The 19,007-nt window shown below is 52.7% G+C and overlaps 1 long non-coding RNA gene across 5 annotated transcripts in view; it reads right to left on the reverse strand.

Annotated features, from left to right (window-relative positions):
* Window positions 1-12,551: 12,551 nt before the first annotated feature.
* The window catches only part of LOC137230633 (uncharacterized), a 9,293-nt gene continuing 2,837 nt past the window's right edge, over window positions 12,552-19,007 (reverse strand). For 2 of the 5 annotated variants that reach the window (XR_010946193.1, XR_010946196.1), the window contains 3 exons: window positions 17,387-17,455; window positions 15,653-15,960; window positions 12,552-13,239 (listed from right to left, as the gene is read on the reverse strand). This is a non-coding gene — a long non-coding RNA (uncharacterized lncRNA). Of the gene's footprint in view, window positions 13,240-15,652; window positions 17,456-19,007 lie in introns of all 5 variants that reach the window. The other 3 variants (XR_010946195.1, XR_010946194.1, XR_010946197.1) reach the window with 2 other exon arrangements.

The raw sequence follows: 19,007 nt of genomic DNA on the forward strand, positions 1-19,007 counted from the left end.
GCTGTCCTAACCTGGCTACAGATGCCTTCACATACATCACACACATCTGAGCCCACAGAACCCACCGCAGGCTCTCAGCCATGCAAGTGGCAAGCAGCCAGTTCCCCTTGCACACAGGACTGGGACTTATCAACCCACAGATGGTCACAAACACATTCAGTAGGTACTTGGACATACTACTTGCCCACATGCACATACAAGTTGAACGGCCATATGCATCTAGATGAAGCCGAACACGCAGACTTTCCCCAGCCGGTTCACGCACAAACACACCTGTTTCCATGCACACAGGGAGGACACACACAGCTTCCAAGCAACACCAGTGCACATATACTCCTGCTTATAGTCGCAGAAATGTCTTTGCGAACACATGCTGGGACACCCTCATCTCTTCTTCCAGAGCATTGGAGTCCATCCCATTATAAATGCCATGGGAAGGTAGTGGGGCTTTGGGTGGGGTGTGGGATACACTGCTGCTCCACCTAAGAGGCTACCGACGGGGGTCAAAAGAGTGTCTTTAGCTCTCCCATTCCAAGGCACTCTGGCCACCACAGTCAGAGCCGTTCCAGGTGACTTCTGTCCAGTTGGGATGCATTGTCCTCTGGGTCTAGCCCTTTGCTCATTTCAGAGCTAAACTGGTTGCTTCCAAGTATTTGCACAAGCAGTCTTTCAGTCAGAAGTCTTCTGGCTCCCAGCTAGATTAGGTACGGAGAGCAATTTGGAGTCATGTAGACTTGGGTTCCACTGTGCCCAATTCTATCTTTACCTGTGTGATCTTGAGCAAGTTGCTTACACTCCCTGAACCTTAGTTTCCTCATCTATAAAATGGGAAGACTACAGTCCCATCAAATCCTCTATATTCTCCAAGATGGGGATTAGTACCCCATTTCATAGATGTAGAAGTTGAGGCTCAGAACGGGGGTGCTGGCAAGGGTTGGAGCTAATATTTGAACGCAGATCTCTAGGGCTCAGAGTGCACTATAGCTGGTGGCCCCCATTGAAACAGAAGGCAGGAGGATGGTGACTTTGCATTTTCTGGAAAGGAGTTGGGGGAGGCCAGGAGAAGATCCCAGGTCTCCTGAAGCCCAGCCCTGAGCCCTCTGGGACCCTCCCAGCCACTCAGCTCTGTCCTGTGACTCAAGATCCAGGCATCAGCTAGGACTGGGACCCCTGCCCTGGATGGGGAGGTGGGGGCGAGGGGTGAGCCTGAGGAAGTGGTGGCAAAACCTTGAATTGAGAGTCGAGGGAGACCTGGGCAAGGGTCTGCTCCTCCCTGCACCCCAGTCTCCCCACTTGCATAAGCGGGAGTGCTTTACCACCTCAGACATTCTGGGATTCTCCGAGACACTTGGGAGAAGGATTTTTCTCATCTTTAGAACCAACTGATCTTCCCCCCTTCTTCTTCCTCCTGCCTCCTTCTGTCAGGAGCCTCCTCAAAGGCCACTGTGTGTGAGGCCCGTGCTGGCCGCCTGGGCACGAGCTCCCCTTCAGAGGATAGGAGGCTCTGAGGCGGGCAGGTGGGCCAACTCTTGGCTGCTGTAGATGTTAATACAGTTCCCTTCTCCTCAGTTACCCCGGTGAGTCTGGTCATCTGATCGCCCAGACGTGCTGGGGACTTCCTGTCAGCAGGCTTCTCAGCCCCTGTCTGACTGCCATTGGTACACACCTTTCCACCCCCCACCCCTGTGCACACCCCACCCAGAGGGCACCCAGGAAGGGACATGGCAGTAGGGGAAGCCACACTTCCGTTTCCCATGCTGACCTCTATTGACCCCTCCACCCACCTCAGCTTCCCTCCCTTGGGGCCAAGGCCTTGGTGGAGATGGGTGGGAGCAAATCGGCTATTTCCAGGAGCCCTGGATGGGGGAATGGGTGACCTGGTTACAGGCCTTAACCCCATCAGTGGTTGGCTGTGTGACAGCAGATAATTATTTCGCCCTCTCTGAGCCTGTCACCCCAACTGTAAGTGAGGGGGTTGAACTAGATAACCTCCAAGGGCTTTTTCAGCTCCAGAACCCACATCTTGGTTCCCCTGACTCTTACCTGTGTTTTAGGATGAACTGTGAACATGGTAGAAACAATGAGACCAAAGGGTGCTGTTTCCAGCAACAGGGTGTTTTTTAGAAAGGCCTTCCTGGGAAAGCAGGTGGACGGTGGGACTGGGCAGAGTAGCCCAGCCCAGGGGTCCCCTGCTCCAGGGGTCGGCAAGCCCTGTGAGGCCATATCCTTCAGGCAAGCAGGGGAGGGGGATCAACTAGTAACATGCGTGTCCTCAGACACCTGGCCTGGCTCTCGATTTTCCTCCTGCACTTACTGTGGCGTGACCCCGGACAAGTCACTCAGCCTCTGTGATCCTTCGTTTCCTCATCTGAAAAATGGGAAAACCATTAAACCACTCCCTCCCAAGGTTCTTGGGAGATAACATCGCACACCTACCGTGTGCCGGGCAGTTCTGCACCTGTGGGCGAGGCAGGCCTTGCTCCGTGGCTGAGGAGTCTGAGCCCGGGCCTGTCCAGTCATCTACGCCAGGTCTGCAAACCCAGGCCTGTGGGCCCCTGAGCCTGTGCCCACTGCTCGGGAGAGGATATTCTCCTCCTCCTCAGTCACCTCGGGGGAGGGGTTGTTCTTTTACAAGGCTCAGGGAGCAGGCTTGGGGGTGGCCAGGGTCAGGCGGCAGGTTTCTATCCTGGGTGCAGGTAACAGCACACCACCTGTCACATCTACTCACGGTGTTACTTCTGAAAGGCCACTTTCAACCCTCCATTGTTTAATCGCGGTGGCGGCTGCTCAGGAGACAGTGTTTGTGTTTCTCAGGCCTCTTTCAACTCCAAGAGAGAAACCAACCCCAACCAGCTTCAACCTAAGAGAAACCGATTGGTTCGTGCCCCTGGAGGAGAAATCGGGGTGCTGGGGACCTGAAGGGGGAGCTGTACTCCCCGGGAACAGCGGGCCACCCCCATGCCCACAACGTGCTATCTGCAACTCATTTCTAACTCTCGCTGCTCTCTTTGAGGTGATGTGGGCCTCATACCTTCCCCCTGCTATGTAGCCACCAACAGCCCTAGTTCCTTTCCAGGCAGATGAGAGCTTCTGTCTCCCTGGGCCTCTGCATCAGTCCCAGGGAAGGTGGCTGATTGGCTGGCTTGAATCATGTGCCTCCCTCGATCAACAGCTGCTGTCGCCATGGGAGGGGCCCTGGGAATGGCGGGGACAGTGCTGCCCCCAGAATGAGAGGAATGGGAAGCAGTGGGCACCAGGGCCCCTGTGTCTAGGTTGGCAGTGTCTTCTCCAGTTGGGCATCCCCGTCTTTGGTATGAGTACAAGTCAGTGTTTCTGCACTTGGGTCTCACCCTGCACACCCATAGGGCCAGAGACCCACCACACTCAGTGCCCCCGTGGCACATAGAGAGAAGCTGAGGCTGAGAGAGGACAGCCATTTGTCTCACATCACTCTCGCTGGTGCAGGAGACAAGAAAGATTGGGTCACCTGACACCCAGCCCATAAGCCACGCACTGTCACTGTCTGGACATGCCAGTGAGGTAGGTTCTAAATGACACCAATTCCTCTCGTCCCAGGACACACACCCCCCTTCGAAATGTGACTCCAGGCAGAGGTGAAGGCTATTTCTCCACGCCTTGATCTGGGCTGGTCTCATGACTTGCTGATCTCCTTGAGTCGATGTGGCATGTGACAGAAGTGATGCCATGCGTGTTCTGGAACCCAGGCTTCAGGGACCCTGCAGCTTCTGCTCTCACCCCCATGGAGCCCAGCTCAGCCACCCCCAGAAGCCCAGGCTGGACTATAAATGCAGAGAGAGGCCCTCACGCCACGTGGAGAGGGCCCACCCGGCCCAGCCGGAACCCAGGCCTGGCTGACCCACCAGCCAAGTGCAGCCTCACAAGGGAGCCCACAGTGAGATGGGCAGATCTGCCCTGTCAGCCCATAGAATCAGGAGAATCAATCCGTTGTTCTTTTTGGCCACTAAATCTTGACATGGTTTGTTATGTAGCAAGAGATAACTTAAGCAGCCGGGCTTACATAGTGAAAAGACGGAAAATATGCATTTGTCTAAAGTGACTTCAGAATCTCAGAGTTGGGCCACTCACCCTCTTAGATCCCCGAATTCTGTCCACCGCAGCCTCTGTACGTGTCTCCACCGCTCTGGGAGCAGCATCAGTCAGCCACCAGCTCTGTCTCGCCCATGCTGCATCCCTGGTACTCCATCACGGCCAGTGAACACTGGTTCTTCCAAAATTGCCAAAGGAATGAGTGAATCCCTCACTCAGCCTCTGCTTGCACACCCAGAGGGAAGGGAGCTCCCTCCCTCCAGGGCAGCCTCTTCCATTATGAGACGACTCTGCCTGGGAGAAGGTCCTCCTTCATCTAGGGGAGAGATCTATGACTCCTCCCACGGCCCTGGCTCTCTCCCTGGGTCCCCTCTTCTACATGACAGGCTTGGGTACTTCACAATGGTCCCTGGAATTTGCAAAGCAGCACAACCTCCCTTAATAGCAAGTATTTTCATGTACATGGGACCCTGGCCACAACTGTAACCTTGAGGGAAGTGTTTCCACCAGGGCCTAAAACAAGCATGGGTTCTGGAAGCCCACAGTTGGGGGTTTCGACCCCTACCCCACCTCTGTATGGCCTTGGAAAAGATGATTCCTGTCTCTGAGCCTCAGTTTTCTCATCTGGAAAATCGGAGTGGTGAAATTTACCACGTAGGGTTGCTGTGGAGCTTAAGGAGATGATATATGTAAAATGCTCTGTATGTAATCAGTTCTTGATAAAGGTTAGTTCCTTTTCTGCCAGGTACATAAACAGTTCCAGATGGGAGCTGATCTGTACTTAACATTCATGTCTATATAAATAATGTGCAGGTGGGGGAGGAATTGTCAGGTGGCCGGGGATGGGGGAGGGCCTTCTCAGCAGGAAGAACAGCTTGAGCAAAGACAAGAGGGAGAAGTTTGGTTTCAGGGAAGGGTAAGTGGGGGGGCTCTGTGCTGCTGGTATCAAGGGCGACAGGAGGGGAAAATGACTGGGGAGGAGACAGGCCCATGCCCGGGAGGGCCCCGAATGCTGGGCTAAAGGGCATGGGCTTTGCCAAGGGGACCTGGAGGAGGTCTGGAGCTGGGAGGGTGAGGTCAGGTGTGGGATTCAACCTGGGCTGCTCTGGGGGTGGATCGGGAGGGTAGGGTAGGGGAGACAGAGTTCCTGGGAGCTGAGAGGGGAAAGTTGGGGTGGGGGTGGGAGTGGCTTAGGCCCATCGTGGGGAGGGAGAGCCTGGCCACTCAGTGTGGGCACAGGACGCAGGGCCCTTGACCCTGTGGCCTGGCGCCTCTACTCTTGCATCTTTGGGGTTAGGCTCTATTGGGAAGAGCGCCTTTTCTGCCTTTTCAGTCTAGGGACAGGCTGTGAGGGAGGCCAGAGGAGGAGACCCGAGCCAGATCTGCAACCAGAGGGATGCAGGGCAGACCAGATAGGGGACTAATCTTACCCATTTATCTGCTGGGGACTCAGAGAAGTCCCTTTCAAGGTCTGCTTGCTCATTGTATGAACCATCCTTAGCCTCCCAGCTGGGCTTTACAGTTTTCTAAGCCCTGCCACAATGATGGGCTCCTTTGAGACTTGCAACTGCCTTGGGAGGGAAGGGAAGAAAGCTGGGCAGAGATGATTAGCTCTATTTTAAGGTGGGGAAAACTAGGCCCAGAGAGGGGAAGTGACTTGCCCAAGAGCACACAGCAAATGTATGGCAGAGCTGGGCTGGAACCCAGACCTTCTGCTTCCCACTGCATCCTAGCCTCTTTCCACAGCACGGAGGGACTGGCTGGGCAAGACATTCCCACTTACCTGCTCTGGGTGAAGAGTGAGGGGAGCCAGAGAGAGGTTGACAGCTGTCAGCAGACAACACTTAACCCGAACTGACAATTTAATTGTGAAAATGTGGACGAGGTACAGTTATGTGTAAGGAAATCCAGACGGTCTGGGCCCCGGGGGAGCCTCGGCCAGCACCCCAGTTGCCAGGGAAACGGAGAGGGTTGGGGATGATGTCACTAGATTTGAGGCTAAGGTATGGGGGATGGGCTACCCAGCCACCTCTTTGGGACCAGATGGGGGGGCCTGGCCACAGGCTGTCGTCCTCACGGTTAACTCTTTCTCTTACAGATGGGGCAAAAGGGAGCTCCGGAGCGGGGTCGTGACTTGCCCAAGGTGACACAGGGAGTCAGTGACCATGTCCATTCACCCAGCAGGCTGCAGGCGTCTTGAGCACAAGGCCCGGTTAGAGTCATCTGTGAGTCTCTGTGCCCTGCCCTGGGCCTTGCACACAGCAGACCCCAACTCTGCAGCAAAGGCTGCTTGATCCCTTTACAAAATGGGGATGTAGGCCACTTCAGGAGGCGGCACTCGTTGAGTTCATAGTAGGCTTAGATGGGGAAGAACCCTGAGCAGTCACCCATAGCAGCGCTGTCTGATTCAGGGGACACTAAGCTGAGAAAGGGTACGTCAACAGCCCAAGGTCACCAGCAGATTGGGGCAGCACTGACATGACCCTGAGTCATGCCCCACAGGGCAATCCTTACCCAAGGAGGAGTGGTCCGTCCCACACCACCCCCTCAGCTCTGGGCCAGGGATCTGGACCTTGGGAAGCCCCTATTATCTGAAGCATTTTCTCAGAATCCCCAGCTTCTGACCAGAGACTAAATATCAACCCACCCAAAGCATCGATAATGATGGTAATAACAGGCCTTAGTGCAGCCCCTACAGTGTGCCAGGCTCTGGGCGATCACTCTATGCTTCTTATCTCAAATATTTATATCAATAATTCTCTGGGCTGGGAATTACTCTTCTCCCTTTGTAGTTCAGAAAACAGAGGCTGGGAGCTGGGGGTGGGAGGAGTGTCACTTGCCTACCTGGACACAGCCAGAAAGTGAAAAGCTGGGACTTGCACCTCACGACACTCTGCATCTAAAAACTGTGATTGCCTTCTAGCCCCCATCCCACTTCTCACGGTAAAAGCACCCCTTCCCTTCTATCCCCAACTTTCTGAGGTTTTGGTGGGGCTACGGGTCACAGAGCCCAGGCCTCTGCTAGAGGGCCTGACCTTTTGGAGAGTTCCATCTTCTGATCCACATAATATGACCCAACTGGACCAAACAGAGCTGTTTCCCTCAGCTTGCATCCATGGGTTCTGGGGGACCGCAGTTGGATCCCCTTTGGGATGCAAGCTCTAAAGGTGTGATCCTCAGAGCTTCCAGCAGCAGCAGCCCTATTTCCTGCCCCGTAAAGGAGATGACAAGGAGGGAGGAAGAGAAGAAACAGGCAGGGGTGTGGGGAGGTCGGTTGAGTCCCCAGCACTCCCTTGTCCCTCCCAGTTATGTGGGCCAGTGAATCCATGTTCCTCAGGCTCATTGGATCCGGGTCTCTATTTAGACTCTTGCATCTGGAGCCGTCCTGACTATCAGCCCTGCAATGTGCCGCAGAGTCCTGTGCTGCTGCTACGGGAGGTACAGGATGAATAAAGTTTCTTGTCCTCCAGGAACTAACAGTCTGGCCAGGGAGGTGGGTGGGCATAGTTCTGGGTTCTATCCCTGTTCTGTCTCAAATTTACTCTGCGATCCTTTCCCTCTCTGGGCCATAATTTTCCCATCTTTAACACGGGGTCGGGGGTAGATGTTGGGTTCAATGTTCTGCAAGATCCCCTACAGATCTACACAACTACTTTTTTTTTAAGAAAACAATTTGAGGTATAATTCACATACCATACATTCACTCTTTTAAAGTGTACAGTTCAGTGGTTTTTACTATATTCACAGATTTGTCCAACCATCGCCACTTTCTAATTTCAGAACCTTTCCATCACCCCCAAAAGAAATCCTATACCTATCAGTCCCCATTCCATCTACCACCTCAGCCCCTAGCAACTGCTAATTTCCTATGGATTTTGGGACATTTCAAGTTCAAGTTCATCCATGTTGTCGCATGTATCAGTGCTTCGCTTCTTCTTAAAATGGATAGTATTCCATCGCATGGATATACCCCATTCTGTTTATCCATTCATCAGTTAATGGAGATTTGGGTTGTTTCCACTTTTTGGCTATTATAAATAATGCTGCTGTGCGTATTCATGTACAAGCTTTGTATGAAATATATGCTTTCAATTTGTGCGTGTGTGTGTATAGGAGTTCAGTTGCTGGATCATATGTAGCTCTGTATGACTTTTGAGGAATTGCTAAACTGTTTTCCACAGTGGCTGCACCATTTTACATTTCTACCAGCAATGTGTGAAGGTTCCAATTTCTCCACATCCTCGCCAGCACTTGCTGTTTTCTATCTTTTTTATTTTTGTCCATCCTAGTGGGTGTGAAGTGGTATCTCATTGTGGCTGTGATTTGAATTTCCCTAATGGCTAATGACATTGAGCATCTTTTAATGTGCTTATTGGCCACTTGTATATCTGCTTTGGAGAAATGTTTATTCAAATCTTTTGTCCATTTAAAAAATTGGGTTATCTGTTTTTTTATTGTTGAGTTGTAGGAGTTTTTAATACATACTGGATACTATATCCTTACCAGATACAGTGTGTGCAAATATTTGCTCTCATTATGTGGACTGTCTTTTCCCTTTCTTGATAGTGTCCTTTGAAGTACAAAGTTTGTCATTTTTATGAAATACAATTTCTCTATTTTTTTTCCCTTTGGTTGCTTGTGCTTTTGGTGTCATATCTAAGAAATCACTGTCTTATCCAAGGCCACGGAGACTTACACCTGTGTATTCTTCTAAGGGTTTTCTAGCTTTAGCTCTCACATTTAGATCTTTGATCCATTTTGAGTTAATCTTTGTAAATGGTATGTGGTAGGGGTGCAACTTCATGCTTTTGTATGTGGATATCTAGTTGTCCCAGCATTTATTAAAAAGACTATTCATTCTCCATTGAATTGTCTTGGCTCCCTTGTCAAAACTCAATTGACCGTAAATGTATGGGTTTATTTACACAATTACCTTTTAAGTGACATCTAGGAAGTAAGTTACAGTAGGGTCCACATAGTCACAACTATGTGACAGGTAGTGTGGCAGAGGGAGGAGAACAAGCGGGAAATTTGGATCGCTGCAGACCTGGGTTTCAATTCCAGATCTACTGGAACCCCAGGCAAACTATTTTATGTGTTTTTCAATAAACAGTATTACACTGTATTATTCTTGTTGTAAAAAATACCAACATCTGAATGTTCCTGAGCCTTGGTTTCCCCCTCTGTCATGTTTCAGCCCCAGAGCTGGTGTAAGTCCCCACATGAGAGGGAGGGAGCAGAAGGGTATTGCAGGCGGGGTCAGGGGCATAAGCAATGGCTTGGAGGCTGGAAAGTGCAGGGTGTGATGTGGGGAACCATGAGAGGTCTGTAGGCCTTGGGGGCTTGGTGGGGGTGAGTGTTGAAAGGATGCCTCTCTTTCAGTTGGTGAAAAAACAAGAGTCTGGTGCCTGCATCACAGCATAGCTCAGAAGACGCCTCCCATGTCCCCCTCGAGAGCGCTATGGCCTAGAGGCCCAGCCGTGACACCCAGCCACACTTCCCAGCCACAGGGCTAGAAGTGAGCAGGCTGCACGTGTCGTGAGGCTCTTGGCTCCATTCCAGTCTGGGTTTGGTGTGGTTGTGCTAGGAGAGGAAGGTGATTGGGGTCCAGCGGGAGGGCTTTGGTTTCTTGCTTTGTGGTTAAGTGAGCAAAATATGCAGAAGGTCAGGGAGGAGAAAGTACAAAAAGAAAGTAAGAGGAAACTACCATTTGCTGAGCACCTACTGCTTCCAGGAGGGACTCTGATGAACTTAATCTCAGCTCACAACCACCCAGAGAAGCAGGAGTTAGGAGGAGCATGTCCATTTCATAGAACCCGAAACTGGCTCAGAGGAGGATGCATTTGCCCAGGATCACACAGCCGGCAGGTGACAGAGCTAGGACTTGTACCTCATTCCATCCGTCCTGAAGCACAGGCTTTTCTGGCAATGCCAGGCTACCCTGGAGAAGGAAGAGAAAAAGAGGAGGAGAGGCCCAGCAGAAGGAGAGAGTCACACTGAGGGGAAAATAAAGAGAGGCAAAAATAAAAATCAAGAGTGGAAAGAGCGTGAGGCCGCAGCCGAGGCCTGAAGCGCGTCCTCGGGGAGTAGCCGAGGGCGGGGACGACAGAAAGCGGCTCACGGAACCTGGAGCCAAGAGCCCTGCTTGGCCTGAGAACTGGCAAAGCTCTCACCTCAAGATACTGAAGAGGGGGAGGCTGGCATGGGGGCAGCAGGGTCTGCCCGGGAGGAGGGCAGCGGGGCCGGATGGCCAGGGGCTGCCAAGCAGGGCCCTTCACACACCATCCAGCTCAAATCACCGCTGCAGCCGCGTGGGCTGGCAGGCCCTCGCCCCCGACATGCAAAGCAGGAGGCCTGGAGGTGGGAGCAATGACCAGGCCTTCCTGAACACTGGTTGATCTTGGGACAAACTCCGTAATGTGACCCGTAAATAAGGTGGCTTCGTAGTTTATTGTTCGAGCAGGGACACTCCAAAGTGAGTGGGGACAATGGGCACAAATGGATACTGGTGGCCTCCAGCCTCCAAGGCCCTGCATGGTCGGGCCCAGCGTGCTCCTGCTGCAGCTGCCCCCAGCTCTCTGCGCCTCCTCCCGGGCCTTCCTCTGCGGACACTTAGGGCCTCGGCATTGTCTGCAACAGCCCGCCCCACGCCATCCCCGTCTCCACGCCTCTTCATTGTTCCTACTTGCCCCCAGAACCCAGCTCAAGCCACACCAGTGCCCTTGGTGAGCAGCCCAATACATTATGTGCTTTTCCTCCACGGCTCCAATCACAATCACAAGAATCCAAGAAATTCATAATTGCGCATTTGATCGTTTTAAAGTCTGTCTCCTTTCCTAAGGACTTGCACTAGGAAGGCGAAACTGAGGGATTGGGTCTGACTTGCCCACTGTTGTATCCTGAACACCCAGCCAAAGGACCCAGTGTGTAAATTAATAAAGCAACTCCCAGGGCCCCCGTATGGCCACATGAACCCCTTGTATTTGGGGGTTCTTTCCTATCCAAGGAAAGGAAAGGAAGGAGCTAGTCCTAAAGAAAAGAACTTCTTGGGCACACTGTGCACTTCTGATTTCTTCCACAGGCTCTGAGCTCCTTCAGGGAGAGATTCATTCCTTTCTTGTCTCTTCCCCAGTTTCTACTCTAGTTTTGGACCTGGACAAGGGGCTCAAGTTGGACTTTCTGATGAGTGATGGCAATGTGAATATCACCGTGGTGGATCACAGAAAGACTGAACTGGGAGGAACCTTAGAGATCATGAGATAACATGCAAATGCTGAGTCCAGGCCCCAGGGTACCATAGGCACAAAAATTGTTAGTGTCTCTTCTTTTAGAGGTCATCTTGTCCAACCAACCACCTGTTTTGTTTTTTTTTTAGTGTACCATTCAGTGGTTTTAGTATGTTCACAAAGTTGTGCAATCATCACTACTATCTAATTCAACAATATTTTCACCACCCGAAAAAGAAACCCCATACCCAATAGCATTCATGCCTCCCTTTCTCCTCCCCTCAGCCCCTGGCTACCACCAGGCATCTTTTTTTTTAAAATATTTATTTATTTACTTTGGCTGCGCCGGTCTTAGTTGTGGCACGCAGGATCTTCATTGCGGCACGCAGGATCTTTAGTTGCAGCACGCAAACTCTTAGTTATGGCAATATGGCCTCTAGTCCCCAATCAGGGATCAAACCCGGGCCCCCTGCAATGGGAGCACGGAGTCTTAGCCACTGGGCCACCAAGGAAGTCCCCAGCCATCTTATTTTAAAGACAAGGAAACTGAGGTCCAGAGAGGGCAGTGCCTTATCTAATGTCACATCGTCAGCCAGCAGCAGAGCCAGGCCTCCTGACACCCAGTCTACTGCATGTCTGAGCTCTCTCTGGGGGCCTCCAGTGTTCTTTGGTGACTGACATGAAAGAGCTGTTTAGCCCATTAAGTTGAGGCTAACAGGTAAGATGAGACTGGACCATCTGTAGTTATGCCCTTGACCCTTGAGAGCCTGCCTGTGCCCAGGATAGAGCTGAGGGCTGTTGAGGGGCGGAAGACACACCTAGAAATCATTTCCAACTGGTACCTTGCTTCCTACAATAGCCAGTGTCCTTTCATAGCTGGGGATGCCTTCTCCCAAGCGACCACACTGCCTCCTTTCACTTCCTTCAGCCCTCCCCAAAGGCCCCCTTCTCACGGAGGCCCACCCTGACCACCCTGTTGAAAAGTGCAAACAGGCTCACCCCGCCCTGCTGGAAGTCTAGCCTCCTTCCAGGTAGACGTTCCCTCCATAGCACTTATCTCCATCTATCCGACAAACTGTATCCTTCATTTCGTTATCTGGTTACTGTCTGTCTTCCCTACTAGAATGTCAGCTCTGTGAGGGCAGGGATTTTGTCTGCTTGGCGCACTGCTCTACCCCAGCTCACAGAATAGTGCCTGTTACCTAGAAGCTTTTCACAAATATTGGTTGAGTGAGTGCATGACAAAATGAACGGTTAGCTCTTATTGCATTTAATTCTTATCAGCAATAGTCAGGGGAGGGGTTATTATGCTTGTTTCATAGATGTGTCTTCATCCACCTCAGGTTGCTCTAACAAAATACCATAGATTGGGTGGCTTAAACAACGGGCATTTATTTCTCACAGTCCTGGAGGCTGGGAAGTCCAAGATCAAGGTGCTGGCTGATCCGTTCTTGGTGCAAGCCCTCTTCCCAGCTTGCAGACGGCTGCCATCTCACTGTGTGTTCACGTGACCTCGCTGTGAACTCGGCAGGAGAGAGAGAGAAAGAGAGAGAGAGATCGAACTGGTCTCTCTTCCTCTTCTTATAAAGGCACTAAGCCCGTTGTGAGGGCTCTACTCTCATGTCCTCATCTAACCCTAATTAACTCCCAAAGGCCCCACCCCCAAATACCATCACACTTGGGGGTAGGTTTTCAACATAGGAATTTTGCGGGGGGGACACAAACCTCCAGTCTATAACAGATGGCAAGCTGAGGTCCAGAGAGGTCATCTGGGAGGGTCACTATTGTCCTTCTCAGCCCTTCCTGTCAGGGGAGCCTGGATTAGGGTCAAGGTGGGCATGAGGAAGCAGGGGCTAACTTACCAGGACCCCCGAAAGTTGAGTCAGCCTGTGAACCCAGCCTCTACATCTTCCTGCAGTAATGTAGCAGCTTCCACATTCCATGCCTTAGCCAAAATGCAAAAAGAAAGAAAAGAAAAAGGCAGTGCTATATTTTAAAATGGATTTAGCTTTGTGAGTTTCAACATGGGAGACTGCTGTCCATGACGTCATGGGCCCTGAGGCCCTGTGGGCATCGCTACTGACACTTCACGTGGTAGGCTGCGCCCTGGGTCCACACGTTCCTCTTGCCAGAGCTGTGTGAGCCCGAGGGCAGGCAGCAGCTCCATCTACAAGCCTGGGCCAGACCCGCTGAACCAGGATGGAGGCCGGATGGAGCCAGGCACTGGGCAGGCAGGGGACACACTCCAGTAACAGCCCAGTGCAGCTTCTCGCTCCGTGCCGTTCAGAGGTCTTTGAGGTCCACCTCTCGTGGTATCCGCGGCAGCCCTGGGGCACACAGAGGGTCAACACTCTGCTCTGTGTCTTCCCGTGGGGGAGCAGAGTGCAGAGTGCTGTGCTGTCCTGCTCCGTCACACAGCTGGGGAGTGCTGGCCTGGCCCATCACTAGGGGAGCTCGAATCCTGCCCTCTGATTCTAAATGCTACGAGGAGAGGGCATGGTCCTTGCCCAAGAGCAGCCGACAGACTGAGACTGTGGGGAAACCGCTTGGTCAGGTCCAAGTCTTCATTTTACAGCAGAAGAAACTGAGAGGGCAGGGACTGGCCCAAGGTCACAGAGTCGATCTACAAGCCAGGCAGGCCTGGATACAGGCTCTGGATTCCTGGCTGGGAGCATTTCCGACTATATCTGCACTTAAACAGTTCCATTTGGGCGGAAGAGACACCAGGCCTTTCCAGAATCCGGCCTAAGGCTGGCTTCCAGGATCTGCTGTCAAGGCTTAGTCCTCAGGGAACAGCTGCTGGCAAAAGGAGGTGAGGTATTGATTATGGCTGGGGGTGGGGAAGTGCGGCTGAGACCCGGTGGGAGAGAAGGGATGGGGAAGGGTGGTGGAAGTTTCTCCGAGAGACAAACCAAAGATATATTCATTTTTGCTTTTCCTTATCTGTAATTCTCTAATTTTTCTGCAGTTCTAGAATTCATTTTTCATATTTGAAAGTGAGAAACTATTTAGTTGGGAATGGTCTGGAAATCCAGGGTCGCCTCATTCCTGACCGACTGTGTGAACTTGGGCGGTCCCCCACCTCTCTCTGGGCCGGTCTTGGAAATGCTGGGAATAAGGTTGCCCCATGAGAAGTAAATGAATCCAAAGGCTCCCTGGCTCAGGACACAGCTCTCCAGCCTGGTCATCAGAGCTCTTCACCTGTCCAAAGGAAGAACGCAGCAACCCAGGAGTGAGGCAGCCAGAGAAAAGCCAAGGTTCAGAGAAGCCCACTTTGGTCGTGTGCCCATCCATCCAGCACGGTCCAGAGGTAGGCGTTATCTGAAGGCCGTGCCCATCCCAGTCCCCACAGAGGGCCTCTCGGCTCCGAGTGGAGACGGTTCGTCAGGCTTCACACCAAGGTCTGCATGAACTGCTCGCTGCCCCAGCCCTCCTCGCTCTTTGCTTGGGTTCTAGGCCCACCAGGCAATGGCTCCCCAGAGACCTGGCTCCCAGGAGGGAAGGAGACCGGGGAGGGGACAAGAGTGTTCCTGTCAGTAGAAAGGGAGATGGCCTGGTGTCAGTTATAATAGCGTTGGGAGGAGGCAGCGATCTTGAGTGACATGGTTAGGGCCAGCTGTCCGACCTCTCTGGGTGTCTTGAGGAAGGTCAATGTCAGGACAGCCAGACGAGGGCCAGACTCTGGGCTGGTCAATCACCTGGGACCTGTGTAGTGTTTAGAACACTGCCTGGTATAAAATAAGGAGCTAATAAAAATTGCTGAGTGAAAGTTAGCTGTGGCCTGTCTGGACGGCTGGGTGGAGTGGTGGGTCCACAAAGGGAAGGGTGCTTTGATCCCGGCCACCTGCCCAGCTGGAGGCCTTGTCTCTCTGAGGCTCGGCTCACACCATCTCTGCCACCCATGAGCACCTGGCTGACTGTTCTGAAATGTGGGATCACTTTCTGGTCTTCCCATCCCAGCTCCCCTCTGATGTCCAGGCCAGGGAGGGATCATGGCTCTCCAGTCTCTGAATTATGTCCCCACCCACCACCTGTCACTTACCTCCCACCAGCAGTGGGCTAAACCTCAGAGGCCGGGAATTCTAGGTCAGCCTGGGAGCCCGCAATGTCAGGGCTGGAAGGCCTTCAGTGTGTACCTTGTCTACCCCTCTTCCAATGGAGGCATGGGGAAACTGAGGCCCAAAGAGGGAAAGGACCCCCTCCCACCCCCATCTCCAGTTTGCATAGTCTGGGAGCCCGTGGCTGGGCTGGAGCTTGGCGCAAGCCCGGTGCTTTTTCCCAGCCTCCTCTGTTCTCCACAGGTCCCCAGAGGCCGCTCCGGAGACTACGCTCCCCCGCCTTCTGTGGCCACACCTCACCTGGTCTTCGTTTGCTCCATCCTCCATGGCTCTGTCTGGGATAATTCTCTCCAAGCGGGGTCAGCCCCCTGGGAGCAGGCAGCTAACGAGCTTCAGATGTCCAGGCCAAACTGCTCACGGAAGGCGGATGCTGAGATGCTCGCGCTGATTAAGGACACCGGCCAGTGGTGGTGGCTCAGAGAGGTCTCCTCCTCTTCCCTTCACAGGGTACTTAACTCCCAACTTGGAAGCAGCAGGTGCCAGTGTTTCACCCCAGAAACCCTGGCCGGGGTGTCTGTTTCAAGGAAGTCTGGAAAAGGGCAGGGAGGCTGGAGGACAAAGGCATTTTGATTGTTGGGGAATTTATATCTTTTTCTTTCAAAGCTTTTCTGGGTCCAGAGCTGGTCTTTCCCCTGAGGTAGCAGCAGGGATGGGAAGGGAGGTGGGCAAGCTGCTTGTTGATGACCAGCTCTGTGCATGCTGCGGGCTGAGCACAAATGTCATCTTCTCCAACCCTCACAGGAACCCTGTAAGGTTAGGACTGCCATCATCCACTTTACAATGAGAAAAGGTGATCTAAAGATCAGAGAGGTGAGGCAATTTGTCCAAGGTCACACAGCCTCTGAATGGCCAAATGAGGTTTTCAGCTCACCTCTGTCAGAGTCTACACTCTTCCCTACAGCAAACTGATGTTTCCAGAAGACCAAGGTGGTATATTATGGTCTCAAAACTGCATGAATGGTGAGGACCTGTGGGCTGCACTGGGGTTCCAGATACTGAGGCTGCCTTTGCAGCTGACTCACTCCTCGATCTTGACAGGGCAGCAGATTTCATAGTTACAAAATGGGGATCATCATCTCAAACTCAGGTGAGGTAATACTAATTGCCATCCATCATCACATCCTTAGCCACGCCTGGAACACATTCTGGGCACCAGACCCTCTGCTGGGGGCTTTCCGTTGGTTAACTGGTTAGAGCTTGGATTCTAGCTGTGTGACCCTGGGTGAGTTACTTTACCTCTCTGTGCCTTCATTTCCTCATCTGTGAAATGAGGATAGTATTAGTTCCTATCTTACGGAGTTGTGAAATGAAGTTAGTTAATATTTGTAGAGGGCTTAGAAGAATGCCTGGCACAGAACACACAGCCAGCACGTGTGTTAGCTGATACTGAGCTCAACCTTGTGAGACGGGTGTTGAGATTTTCCCTGAAACACAGACGTAGAAACTGAGGTGAGGCAATGCAGTGATTCTCAAATTCAGTGTGCAACAGAATCATCTGGAAAGTTCATTAAAATGTGGAGGGCTGGGTCTAACCCCAGGGTCTCTGGTTCGGTAGGTCTGGGTTGGGACCAGAGGATGCATTTCTACCATGTTCCCAGGTGAGGCTGATACTGCTGCTCTCCCTCTCTGAGAACCAGTGCTCCAGCAGACCTGAGCATGGCCCCCGTCAGCTAGGACCTCAGTGCAGAGGCTCAAGAAATAATTCAGCGTGTGAGTGAGTGAGTGAGGATTACAGGGAGCCGAAAGGGTGTTGGACCAGGCGCCCCGGGGTTCGGGTCCTGAATTTGCTCCCATCTCCCTGCGGGACTTGACCAAATCATTTTCCCCTGCAGCCTTGGTTTCCTCCTCTGTGAAACAGGGGTACCAATAATCCTTCCTCACTGAGCTCTGTGAGGATGAAACAGGGCCTGGCACAACTCTGACACCCACGGCAAAAGTGACAAGCGTGGTCTTGGACAGTGACAGGCTACTCACCGTGATCCTCACTGCTGCTCCTCTCCTCTCCCAGAACCGAAGGCTGCAGCTCATCTCTTTCCCTTCTTTCTGAAACCAGAGTTGGGAAGACCGGGGCCACATTGTCCCCCAAGCCCCATGGCCCGCAGCAGAGGGCAGTGTGCTTGCTGTGGCTACAGGCTGCATGAAAGAGCCTGTGTTCTGGCCGCTCACCTCCCACTGTGTGCCCAGTGGTTTTCTATTTCAGTTGCTGTAAAAATATCACCTTTGATCTCAGCTTGTGGCTCTTAAAAAAAGAAGAAACCACCAACAGGCTGGTTTTTCATTCTCCCCGGCCCCGCCTCCGTCTCACCTCCAGCTCCGTGTGCTCCCCTCCATCCCCTCCCCGCTCATCCTCTCCTCTCTGGAGCCCCAGCACTCTGGCTGGGCAGAGCACCTTAGGAATCAGCTTATTGCTCTGCGTGCCTCCCCCGGTTCCCTCACCGGGCTGTGTGCCGAAGGAACAGGATAAATGAGGGTGGAGAAGACTGCCCTCTCCCCTCCTCCCTCTCTCCCTGCCCCTTCCCTTCTGTTCTGAGGACCAAGAATCTCCAAGATTCCCTGCTTCTCCAGCTGCTGCTGAGCGCATGGTATCAATCACATTCCTGCATCTGTGAAGTCTTGAGTCTTCCCCAGAGTAGGGCGAGAATAGCTAGTGGGGCTGAAATATTTATATCACACCATCAACTCAGAGAGTCCGGTGAGCAGCCCAGATTTGCCTGGAGGAGTGGCCTTCAGACTTGATGAGTCTAATACCCCGCCTCCTGGCTCAGCAGGTATGGAGACAACCCCCTGCCCCCAAACACACATACACCCTTGCCTCTTGCCTCTCTGAAAACTCTGGGGAGATGCACCCAGCTCTGGCAGAGGGGCCAGAGAATCGCCCTCAGAAGTTTTGTGGCTGAGAAGCATTTGTGCCAATTGAGAGGACAAATGAGCCTGTGACTCACACCAGGCTTGGAACTGTTGTCACATTTTTCTTTGGTTTCAGTTTTTAGAGAAAGAGACAAAATCCCACTCATTCAGTAAACGCTTCTCCACAGGTCATCTGCGCCTGGCCCGGTGCTGACATGGCCACTGCCCTTCCTCAGGAGCCCCCTTCCCATCCCTGCTGGTAGAGACACAGATGTGTGCAGGGGTCAGGCAACCAGGGTGACAGGGAGTGCAGGAGCTGGGGCACTGGGTGAGGCCCTGACCCAGCTTGGGTCTGCCTCGAGGAGGTCCTGCTGGAGCAAAAAAGGCAAGGCTGGGAAGTTACAGGAAGCTGGAGGCAGCCTTGATAGAAGGGGAAGCTTCAAATGGAGCCATGGCCTGGGGTATTCAAGGTGGAGTGAGGAGGGCCTGTTGAGAGGTGAGGTGGGGAGAAGTCAGGCCTCATAGGGCTGAGAATGGTAGGCAAAGAGCTCTGCTGGCATTCCCAAATCAGCGGGGAGCCCTTGCAGTGTCTGAAGCAAGTGTGGACTGTTCATGAAGAAAGGGTTTCTGGGGGCATGGAGGACCTGGGCAGAGGAGGTGAAGTCCTGGGTGTGTGTCCAGTGTCCAGGCCACAGCCTCGTTTAGCATTAACCACAGCTGGCCGGGGCCCAGACTGAAGTCCTGCAGA

Source organism: Pseudorca crassidens, chromosome 9 (genome assembly GCF_039906515.1).
Source record: "Pseudorca crassidens isolate mPseCra1 chromosome 9, mPseCra1.hap1, whole genome shotgun sequence".
NCBI classification, from domain to species: domain Eukaryota; kingdom Metazoa; phylum Chordata; class Mammalia; order Artiodactyla; family Delphinidae; genus Pseudorca; species Pseudorca crassidens.